Below are 12687 nucleotides of genomic sequence, written 5' to 3'. Positions count from 1 at the left end.
ACAATCCCCAACGTCCCAACATTGTAGGATACAAGTTGGTATTATTTGAAATTTTTACATTAAAAAATCGAAAACTACTATAAATAATAGAGAACGATTTTTTTAATTATTTTTCCCGAATTCCTGAGACAAAATACTACGGGAAACCACCACCAGACTCTGGCGCCAAAATAATCGGAATCGTGCCATTCCTAATCGCGATTATATAAAAAAAAGTTAAAATCCTGTCACTAATCGACGGTTTCTGTACGTGTGTGTCATCAGCATGGTGAGCTGACCATAGTCTCCCAATCCATCCAGTCTCATTGTCTGGTATCGCACAAAAAATTAAGTCTCCTTGTATTATTCACAACGTACGCAAGATGCTTAAACAGGTAAGTCTAAGTATAATCGATTGCTGAAAGTCATACAGTACGATTGTGTTGGAGACCTTGCAACATCTTTATTTTAGAATATCATAAAAAGACGCGTGTTATTTTTGCTATAGTCAGGAAGGTTTTTTTTTCAATTGATTAACCCTAATTAATGTTCTAAAAATTTTCACGGAATGAATACTAAGTTGAGTCTTTGCTAGTACTAACTAAATAAGAGGACTTTCATCTTCCTGACATTAATCATTGAAACTGTTCGAAAGGCAACATTGTTGATCATTGTGTTGGTTATTGCAGGTGAAATTTTAAGGCAAATCGTATGGATACTATCTACTTCAGTTCTATGAAGATGAAGAGAAAAGGGTATTTGATAATGCTTTAGATTCATGGATTAGATGGAACGAGGCAAAAAATGAACTGTTATGTAAATTCCATAAGGGGGGTAATCGGAGGAGATGAAACGCTACACAACATTGCTGAAACGTCGCGAATCACCCCCCAGAGAGTGGGAAGAATATTCGGTAGAAATACGCGGAGGAGCAGGTGAGGACAATAATATTTATCTTCTACATTCTACTCAATTAAAAAAAAAATTGATCAATCGATTCGAGACAGATTGTTATGAAGCAGCTCTAAAACGTCTAAAGCAATTGGGCACCGAGTCATATGCGCTCTCTACATCGAATGAGACGTATGCTGAGAGTCAGGTCAGCGAGTTTAAAAAAACAGTAAAAAAGAAGAAAGTACTCGCGGATAAGGAGGATGTAGAAGCTTTATTTGCAGAAGCTAAGAAATGCAATTATTCGTCGTTAGCCAAACAATCGGATGATAGAGACAGTACAAACATTATTTTATTCCAGATGAATTGAAAAATATTACCAAAGAAAATTTTCATGGATTTGTTTTACAGGTTCACCAGATTTAACGTCAGAAGTTCCAATTAATTCTCGCTCAAGAAAGTTTTTGAATGAACGTGGGTCCAAGTCTCTCTCTCCTCGCCGGCCGACGAGGTCTACAAACGACAACGAAAAACGCACATCACGTGATAAAAACACGAGTAGGTTTATTTAAATTATTGTCTCTTAACGCATTTCCTCACGAACTCAAGCCGGCAGTGGGAGAATGGTTATGAAATATAATTGCCATAATCATCTGTGTAAAATTCGAAAATTGTCCATTTCTAGATGATTCGAAGCATGTTAAAAAACGGCATTCAGTCGTTCACCGCGATGGCTCTCTAATCACATCAAATTCATCTGGGGAATCCTCAACTTCATTGGAAATTGGAACAGGACATTCGAGAATTGCTAATTCCAGATCAAGAGGCAAGAAACGTATAGAACGCATCCAACAGTTATCAGGGTCCAAAAATATTCAGTCATTCACACAATCCTCCGAAGTATCGGATCAACCATCAACAGACAAGGAGCATGGCAGCCAGCAGTTATCATCGCAAAGGATGAAAAATAAACTCCCAGATGAAATCATTGGACAACAATTAAGATATTTGACATGAGCAGTAGGCCAAATGCAGTCACAGATTTTCAGAATTCTCTCAAATCTTAAAGATCTGAAAGAAATATTTAAGGTGACTCCTACATTGGCTGCCAATCGTGGGGCAATGATTGACCTTCAGGATTGTTTCTGCAACAATCTGGAAGAATTTCAGGCGTCCGAAGAGAAGCTAAACAATGACGAGGATTTTCGTAACAAAATTGTGACTGCTAATTGTTTGAAATTTTTTCGTCTTGAAAAACGTATACATTCATGAAGTTGAATTAATGAGTTAATAAAGTCATTATCAACTAACTGAATAGGGAGCTCACCGCGTGCATTTTCACTTTCTTAATCTAATCACATCCATTAATGGAAATTTTCCTCATTTCTTGAAAACACATAAACTTGGAAGCGACCTCTGGAAGGTCTTTCCATTCTGTCCATTTTCTCTCATCGTTTCACCCTCACAAGGCCTGCTATCCATTCAACTAACGACAATTTTTTAATTCATTCATAAATATTTATTAATTAACTTCTTTCACATGTCCCGTAAATAACAAAATCCGGAGATGATCTCTGGAAGATCTCAGCGCTAAAAAAAATTGTGATCGTCTTCTTTCCAACAATAGTTTTCCGTGGAAATTGTGGAATTTTACTTTTGAGAATTTTTTCTATTACAGTGCCATGGAATAAAATCAAAGGTTAATTTAAAGACTAAGTTGCAATTCAGCATTGCAGCAGTGTAGAGGGCTTTTCTGCACAAGAATATACTTGAGCATTACACTCCCCAAAAGAAAGTTGGAGATAAGCCAGTAATCATCGAGTTACAGTTATGGAAGTGCATCAACAGTATGTTTGGCAATGAAGGATCCGAATACTTTTCTAATTTTTCAAAATTAAGAATGACAATTAATAGTGCGGAATATTCAATATCTGTGGGAAGTGTTTCATTGATTTTCTATAAATTTACCTAGAAATTGGTGCAATTATCAATTGATTATAATCTTATTTCCAGCCAAAATCGCAGAAGACGCTCGATCACAGGCATTACCTAAGTTCAAGGATAATGAATTCCAAAAAAACCTGAGTGCAGCTGCCAATAACCTGAGGTCGTCTACAAAGAAGGGGGAAGGAGATAAATAACAATGGCTTTTGAAAGTTTTGAGCTTTTAGTTTTATGATTTCCACCGACCGGAAAAATTGAGTTTCTTCACTTGAAATCAATGTTCTATGTTATCATAATAAAAGTTCTAATAAAATTCTGAAAAGCGATTCAATTTCTGAATAAAAAGCTTGATTGGAACTGGATTAGGCAGACCATATCAAGACCAAGTCTTCGGACTTGATCAAGACATAATCCGGGAACTTAATTAAGACCAGATTATTAGAGTTGATCAAGACTGTGTCCTGGGACTTGAGCAAAACAAGATCCTATAGCTTGATCGATACCAGGTCCTGGAACTTGGGCAAGATAAGATCCTATTACTTGATCAAGACCAGGTTCTAGAATTTTACCAAGATCAGATCTTGTGACTTGATCAAAGCCAAGTCCTGAGATCTTGATCAAGGCCGGGTCCTGCAATCTTGATCAAGGCCAGATCCTGGGTTCTTTATCAAGTCCGGAGCCCGAGACTTGATCAAATCCTTCTAATCAAGTCTTGATTTAAAATTGCGTTACACATTTGCTCCGGCCTTGATCCAGTCACCTTGTCCCTACTTCATCAATCTTCAAGTTAAACTTGATCCAATGTTGATTTAAACTTGATCGAAATTTCCACTCGGGAAATTGGGGAAAAATTGTCTCGCAAATATATATTCAAACGATTGAAAATCGTCTGAAACGTCGAGATTTATGGGTCCTTCGGAACCTTTTTTTTTCAAACGATATCTTTTTTGTTAACAAATTCAAAAATGATTAAACAAATTAGGGAAACAATTGTCTCGCGAATATATATTCAAACGATTGGGAATCGTCTGAAATGTCAAGATTTATGGGTCCTTCGGAACTTTTTTTTTTAAACGATATCTTTTTCGTTAACAAATTAAAAAATGATTAAACAATTGGGGACAAATTGTCTCGCAAATATATGGGATATCGCATGTATGAGAACAGTTTCACCAAATACTCATGAGTGTATAATAATTCTATTACCAATATATGAGATTCCAAACGTTATAATCTCGTCTCTCGAAATTGTGTCATTAATAAATGATCTACAATTTTTTTTTAATTAATGGCTACGCATTTTCGAATTTACATAAATTTAAATGAAGGATCACTGGCTATCTTGACAGATTTGACACCGCAAACCGCGATGTAACTAATTGCATTAATTTTTAAAAATGACGCATGTTTATACTCGGTTAGATATTATGTTCAGGAACAATTTTAAAATTTCGCCGCCCTTGTGCGGAACCGCTCACTTCCCGCACTTGTTGCTTAATATACTATAACGGATTGAATTTTGTTTCTTTCAAAATAATCGTTTTGATGTGATTGGAGAAAATCAATACTAAATCATCATAAATATGTCTGGAACCATCAGTATTAGGGAAAAATATGAATAGACATTTATTCTAGACAATCAAATTTCCTTCAAAAAGTCTGTTTTTTCTCTCTCTCTAAATGTGATAGTTTATGAGATATTAAGGATGTTTACCCTTTCAAATGAGCAACCGCGTCGGAAAATGAAATTAAAAAATTTGAATAAATCATTTACGATATAAATAATTTTTTCTACTAATTCACAAGCCTCTTGGCACACTCTTCGGTTCAGATTATGAAGAAATATGGAATAGTATATTATGCAACACGTGCGTAATATATTTTTTGACTCGTGGGGGGTTTGTAACACGAGCCGAAGGCGAGTTTTACAATCCCACGAGTCGAAAAATATATTACGCACGCGTTTCATACAAAATTTTATGTCATCGCGCCCGGAATCCGCGATTTAACCGAGCGAAGCGAGGTTAGAATCGCGCGATTACGGGCACCGATGGCATAAAATGGTTTGTGACGAGGCAGAATTTTGCGCCCTCCCCTGCCCCCTAATTAATACATGTTATTTTTGATAGGTTAAGTTAGGTTTAAGTAATCTTTTTCGCCACCGTTGGGCAACCCATCCCCAGATACTCCTAACCCCCTCCCCGTTTTCCCTCCCCCTGGCACTCACGCATCAAGGAAGAGGATCCCACGTGACCCGGGAAGAAAGAGATACCCCTCGAGCGAGCCCCTGGATGAGAACAAGAAGGACACCCGATGACCCCGCCAAAAATCAGGGAAGAAGAGGTGAGGATGATTGGCAGACTTCACTCGTGCCACCGCTGCCCCACGAGTCACTGCCCAGAATTAAGAATTAAGAAGGATACTGTGAAGGACTAAATTTTGTGTCAAGAGTATATAGAGTGAAAGATACTGTGGAGAATATTGTGTGTGAGAAGAACTATTGAGAACAAGACTAAACCGTGTGAAAGAAAGAGTGTTGAAGAGAGAGTTTGGAAGGAGAAGGAGAGAACTTGCGGGGAAGGACATTTCTTGAAGGAGAATTGTATGGAGTGTGTGGAGGACTTTTTGGAGAACATCTATCCGGACCGAGCGAGGAGAGAGAAGGAAGGAAGGATGATAAACCCCGAGGAAGAGAATTTTGGAGACACCATTCCCCGTGAGTGCCCCATTTTTATTCCCTGCCCCAACGAATTTCCCTGCCCCGTGTTAATTGCCCCCCAACGGTGAGCCTCCAGTAAATTCATTTTAGTTGTACATTAAGCCCCCTATTAATTGTTACCTTTTCAGTCGGCCCCCCTCACTTCTCCCCCTTTTTCCAGAGTTAGAGTCACCCCTTCTTTTCATTATATAATATTTCGCGTAGCCGCAAGTGAGTTGGCCTTACCCCCCACCCTTGAGTTATTAGTTAAAAGGCCCGAATTATTTGTTATATCAATATGTTGTGATGAGATCAGAATACAGAACCAATTTATAAATTCCCCCGAGTAATTATTGAGAACCCCCCTCCCTCTTATTATCTCAGGTCCTCCCGTAAGTTATCTTAAATTTCCCTCATTTTTCAGGATATCGTTAATTCTCTAATATCGTGCCCACGCCGGGAATTATTATATTTTAATTCCCCGGCCAGGGTCACAGTTTATAAATATTCACGTATGACTGACAACGGTGGTAACGCTAGAGTTTTGATCGTGCGACACCGCATTTAGCGAGGTGCTCCGCCATCACTGTTTCATCATCATCTACCTTGCCGACATTGCTCAGCTGTAAGAGCAACGTTGTCAATATTTTACCATCATAATGGGGGTCGCTTTTTTTCTGATTTTTTCAAAAATCAATCACAAATTTGTTATATTCCAGCCATTTCTGCCCTCGTTATTGGCTAATTGGCAGTATGTTAACTTTATGAACGCTACTGTGAATCGTACACTGTAGCGTATTGCACCTCCCTACACTGTGTGACCTTGGCCAGGGAATTAAAATAGATTAATTCCCGACCCGGCCAAAATAAATCCGGACCGATGTCCCTGGGGGGTAAATAATCGAATAATTAGTTTAGGGGAGGGCCTGAAAAGTAAAAAGAGGGGAACGGGGGGGGGGGAGAATCATACAGGGGGGAAGTTTTCAGTAGATTACATATATTCTTTAATTGGATTTAGCCATAGTAAAACAATAACAAGAAGAAAGATTATTCAGTATAGTTCGGCCTTTTATTTAAACAAACCAGGGAAGGGGTAAGGCCAGCCAACTTGCGGCGCCACGCTTGAATTTATACAATAATAGCAGCACAGGGGTGAAGCTAGGGGGGACCGACGTATGGCGCGAGAAAAGAAGATGCACTAATCCGGCTGAAGGTCACGAATAATACAACGAAAAAGAATGTCACCAGAATAATGAATTAATTACTGAATTGAAGGAGGCTCACCCCTGGGGGGGGGAGGGGGCGTGGGTTTAAGTATCGGGGACACGGCTGCAACTCTCCACGGGCAACACTCCTCAGAACTCCTCCACACCGAATCCTTCACACCCAAAAATATTCCTCCAACAATTCCTCCAAACTCTCCGCACACTCTCCTCAAAAGAGAACTTCTCAAACAAACTTCTCTTCAAACGACTTCTCAAAAAATGTCTCCTCAAAAAGACTTCTCCTCGCAAAACAAAAATAAACTCTTCCCAAAAGAAAAATCCTATATTACCAGGGGCAGTTGTAAAACGAGTGATGGCTCCCCGGCACTCGTTGTGCTCACCGATAATCGGGGTCAATCGGGGACACTCGTTATAGGGTGTCCTCGTCATAATTATTAATTGATCGGGATCCTTGAGGGCTGTCTTGTTCTTTTTCCGGGTCACGTGGGTTGTGACGTAGTCGTGGGGGGTTTTCTTTTCCGTCCGTCGTTTTTCGTTCCGCGTTGAGTGTGGTGACGAGTGGAATAACGGGTGGGCGGGGGTTCCTCTTCTCCAACGATGATGCGGCTGGCGGGCGTGAGTGTAGCGATGAGGAGAGCGCGGGGCAAGGGAAAGGAAGAGTTTGGGGAAATGGGAGCCAACGGTGGCAACAATACTACTTTAACTTACCCTAATTATTATCCTTATCCTAATTATAGATGATAAAAAAGGTAATTATTAGAGGTCATGGGAGGGGGGGGGGGGCAAAAAAATATCGCCTCGTCACAACTGATTTATGCCAAACGAAGTTCGTTAGCTATTAACGAATGTATAGTTGAATATGACCAAACGAATATTCGTTAATAGTTAACGAATGGCCCATTTGAAAAGTCAAAATCGTTTCAAACTAGGTTCTTCTAATTCGGAGATAGTTCTATGTTCCGAGAGAATCTCGAATTTTCGAGATATAATCGAGAATTTATAAAAAACAAAGACTTTCGTAGAATTCCGATCGATGGCGTTGGGAAATAAGGGCAGATGGAGACCATAAAAACTTAGCGCTACTCTTAATGAAAACATAAACGTATCCGCGCCAAAATATATGCACTAACCACTTGTCACGTCTTCCTAAGCAATTGCAAAAAGGTGGACGAAACTGGGAATTGCTGGCTGTGAGTACATTTTGGAAAAAGCATATGTCTTAGCCCATTGACGTGCAGATGACATACCGGCCGGAGCTCAACACATCACAGAGCTCATCGATAGGGAAGCACAACCGGCTTTACAAGAATTTGGCGTTTATCTAAGAAGATTCTGGGTACCCTTGAAGGACGTCTTGTCCATGTATAAGAATCCGATCCGTACGAACAATACTTGTGAAAACTTTCACTTGTATGCTGCGAAATGTATCGGCGTACATCAACCAACGTGGAAAATGATGAGTTAGTAATACAATGCGCACATCATATCTGAAATGGGTAGCTCTCAAAACGTCAGTAACGAAAAAGCATTTATCCATAATCATATTTGAATTTATACGCTGTTCAATATAAATTTAACTTGCGGTGAAGCACTTTCTCAGAAAGTATCTAGCCTCACCAACACCCAAGGTTCGCGAAGGAAACGTGACTGTAGTAACTCAAATTTTGAATTTATTTTTGTTGATCTGTCCAAATTAAGAAATGACTCGTTAAAAATAGTAAAATTACTTGGAGTAGCTATAACATCCGATTACCTATTTATTTGCCAGTCAGTGCACTGAGAAAAAAATATTAATCTCTTCACTACAATGGCAGTTTCGAATTTCATTTACCCGTAATGCCTCACATTTCCTGGCCATCACGCTGGTGAATGGACTCTGATTTCATGTGCAACTAACGATATGAAATTATCATATTTTTCATCGAATTGGCACCGCCTATATTACTATTGTGAATCGAACCTCAGAATTTTCTCTCAGTGTAGTTCCATTGCAATTGATTCTATGACCAAGTCCGAGTTTCTAATTTGTTCCGATTTCTCCATTCTCAAGCCTCTCTCTCAAAAATCATCGACTCGTCCGTAGACGATTACAGAACCTTGTTGCATGGGGGACACCATCAGGAGACCCTTAAATCTTCTTGAGACAGGCACATCGATATTACGATACGAGATAGAATTTGAATCGGGCCGGTAAAATTCGAATTCGCGTATCGCTTATTTGTAAACAACTCTAGAAAAAATTCTTATTTGTAGACTGGACGTATCAGATTTTCTGACTCGAATGGGTTGTTTGAGGCGAATGCATCTTTCACGAGGTTGGTTAAATGCAGAATTTTCTCTAATTATGCACCTTCTTGTTCCCTAATGAACATCGAAATCAAGATTACTGAATTTGTGAAAAAAAGAAAATGAAATTGAAGCTAGAAATATTATTCAAAATGGAAGCTTACGAAAAAAATTTCGAAAAAAAATTATAAAAATAGCACATATAGAGTGATGGCCATGTGGATGATATTTTTAGTATTACTCTTCGATAAGAAACAGCAGACTCCCATCGACAATCCGGCCACGGAAGCGCAACTGAGGGATTTCTTCAGTACAAATTTAGATGCGACACCTGGACCTGGTATACATATGAATTTTACCGCTGACATATGGAATTTCCTGATCTGTTTCATTCTATATATTCTTATCATTAAGCGGACATCCCCCTTGATCTATAACGTTTATTGAATTCGGATTCATCTACAGGTGGGTTTATCAAAAATCAGGTCGTGCATAGGAGAAGACGACGTATTCACGAAAGTAATACCAAAGCTTACATATAAAGGTAATATTGGAATTAGATCAATTATTCAATAACCATGTTTGTAGTATACGATCGTTATCGGATGCCTGATGCGCCGCAACCACAAGCCAGAGGGAGACGGCCAGCAGCGCAAGTTGCTGGCAGAGATCTGGGTCCTCAACATCCTCGAGGTCGGATGCGTCGTGCTGCCGAAGCTCTAGGAGCCCCTGCAGCTCCTGCTGTTGGTGAGATGGCAGCGCCTCTTGCTGATGGAATGGCAGCACTAGCTGCTGATGCGACGCCAGCAACAACTGCTCAACATCATCCAGATATTAGGGATATGGTTCCTCAACAACGACGAGGTCGTAGGCGTCAAGCTGCCGAAGCTCTAGTAGCCCTTGCAGCACCTGCTGCTAAGGAGATAGCAGTGCTACAAGAGATCCCTTTGAGAAGGCTTCGGGGGCGTCCGCGGAGGCGTCGTCAAGTGGCAGATGAGCCAATGCAAGTTGGAATTCCGGAGATGGCCGATCTGGGGAAACAACAGAGGCCACGTACGAGAAGACAGATCCAACGTGGTCTTGTTCAACGTGGAGAAAGCGCTACAATGATTGAGGTTCCAGGACCAACAGATGCGGTAACTCCAATCATTCCGGTGCCAGAACCAGTACACGCGGAAGATCCAAATATCCCAGTTCCAGAACCAGCAGATGTGGATGTTCCCATTATTGGGGTTCCAGAATCAGTAGATGCGGAAGATGCAGTCATCCAGATTCCGGAACCAGTGGACGAAGAGGAACCTTCTATCATTCAAGAACCGACGAATCCCCCCGTCCTAGTGCAAATTAACCACACACAGGTTCTTATATAACTCGATCACTAAAACGCATAAATGAATATATTTTTCCCTGAACTATCATCACTCAGTCACGTATGTACAAGAAAGGATCGAACCAGACGATGAGCAGTTAGAACCGCCAGCGAAGAGGAAGAAGTTTCGACGAGGAGTCCAGACAAGTAACGAAATTTTCAATTTATGACATTTGACAGAAATGGACAATTGCGGAAATATCCGTCCATTTCTCCTGCAAAGTTTAAGATCTTAATTAATGGTCATTTTCAAAAAGAGTAATTTCGTAGTAACGAGACATTCCTTTTTATCGGAAAAGTAACTTGTTAACAGAATCTATAATGATTCAACGAATAATGATACTAATCAACGATGTTCCACGCGTGAAGCAAATATTTCATTACACTCTCACGCGGAAGACCAGTGCATAACCTCGCGCTGGCTTCTATTGGTGCTTGTAATTTATGGAGGATGAATCCGATAAAAAGTTACATTTGCTTGAATAAACCACGACGCCGACAGATAATTATAGAATGTCACTAGAGCTAGTTAGATTACCCACAGAATGACATCCGATAAAAAGTTATATTTGCTTGAATGAACCACGACGCTCACAGATACTAAAAGAGTGTCACTAAAGATAGTCTTGTTAAATAATCCTTCGTCACATACGACGGTTCGGAATGTGCTATCATCACTCCCGCCTCGGAATGCTTCGTAGTTGACTAGGGAGAGCCTTCGAAAGTCCATGAGTTAACGATCCTATCCAAGTAAGCATTAGCACATAAATTAAATTGTCCACGTAGGCAATCGACTAACTACATGGCTATCCTTTTCGTCATTCGTCATTCTTCTAGGACAATATCAAACACACTCCTCATCTGATATATACTAATCCTACTATCTGTTCTTGGAGAATGCTGTATTTGCGAGTCCACGGAGAGAGTGCAGAAACTTAGATCCTGCCGCCATCGCATTTCTGTACCATGTGCGAGGAATCTGATTACACGAAACTGCCCATTATGCAGGGCATATATCGAATCGTATTTGCCTCCACACATGATGGGAGGCGAGCAATGTGAGAAAGGTATTGATCAGGCAATCGAAAGAGAGTGGGAACATCAAATCTTCCTGGAGTTCCTCTAGGAAATAGCTGCCATATCTGAATTACGTCAGATATAACTTCATAGTGTTATAGTATATTAAGTCACCAGGCGATAAAAGTATTATCTGACGAATATGGGTTTATAATGCGAGCCGAAGGCAAGGATTTTAATCACATTCGTGAGATAATACTTTTATCGCCGTGTAACATACAAAATTTTTCGTCGCTGGGCCCGAAATCCGCGATTTAACCGAACGAAGTAAGGTTAAAATCACGGTTTATCGGGCCTAGTGACGAAAAGCGAATTAATCTCTCAATACTGGCTGTTTTCACGAGAGTGTTCACATGAGGTAACCCCTTCAAATGTTTTTCCACTGTTTTTTACCTTTTCACGTGTCCTGCATGTTATCTTAGTAAACCGTTCCAAATTGATCGTTGTTTTACTTTTGTGTAAATAAATCCTGTTTATGAAATTCGTACGTAATTTCTTTAAATAAATTCTGAAAATAATTTCTTCGTAATATCAAGTTTTTGCTTTGGTGTCTTGTAATCGTTGAATCTTCAGATCTCGTAATTTTGCTTGGCAATGATGGAGATTACCATGAAATGTTGAGGAATGATGTTTTTAGAAAATTAGTAATCGGAGGTATTTCTCCGACTCCTTGGAAGTGCCCAGGATGTTTAAGAGACTCAGTAAGTCATTGAAGTCGACTTCAGGATTCTTCAATGAATGCACAGATCTCGGCATGTATACTACAATGTATACCAGGAATTCTTGAATGCCTCAGAAAATTCCGGACTGTTCGAAATAATTCGAAAATAATTGGAATCTTCTGTACAGGAATCAATTACATTCCATGAATTTTGTTTGAAAAGAAGTAAGAAAATTGACGAAACTACTCCAATTCAATTTAATTCATCCAGTCTTGGGATTCCGATTAATTTCGCTCCAGTGCAGAAACTTTTTTCCTTTCGCGATAAGTCCAAAGTTGCTTTTCTCTGACTTGAAAGCCTGACGTTCACCTGATTGAAGCTCACAATGAGCAGGAAAAGGTTTGAACCATATATTGGTTTCAAGCATTCCAAAATTCAAAATTTAAAAATTTAAAAATTTAAAAATTCAAAAATTCAAAAATTCAAAAATTCAAAAATTCAAAAATTCAAAAATTCAAAAATTCAAAAATTCAAAAATTCAAAAATTCAAAAATT

Source organism: Fopius arisanus, unplaced genomic scaffold, assembly GCF_000806365.1.
Source record: "Fopius arisanus strain USDA-PBARC FA_bdor unplaced genomic scaffold, ASM80636v1 scaffold00125, whole genome shotgun sequence".
Classification (NCBI taxonomy): Eukaryota; Metazoa; Arthropoda; class Insecta; order Hymenoptera; family Braconidae; genus Fopius; species Fopius arisanus.
The sequence above is the reverse complement of the archived record's forward strand: the minus strand, read 5'-3'. Positions refer to the sequence as shown.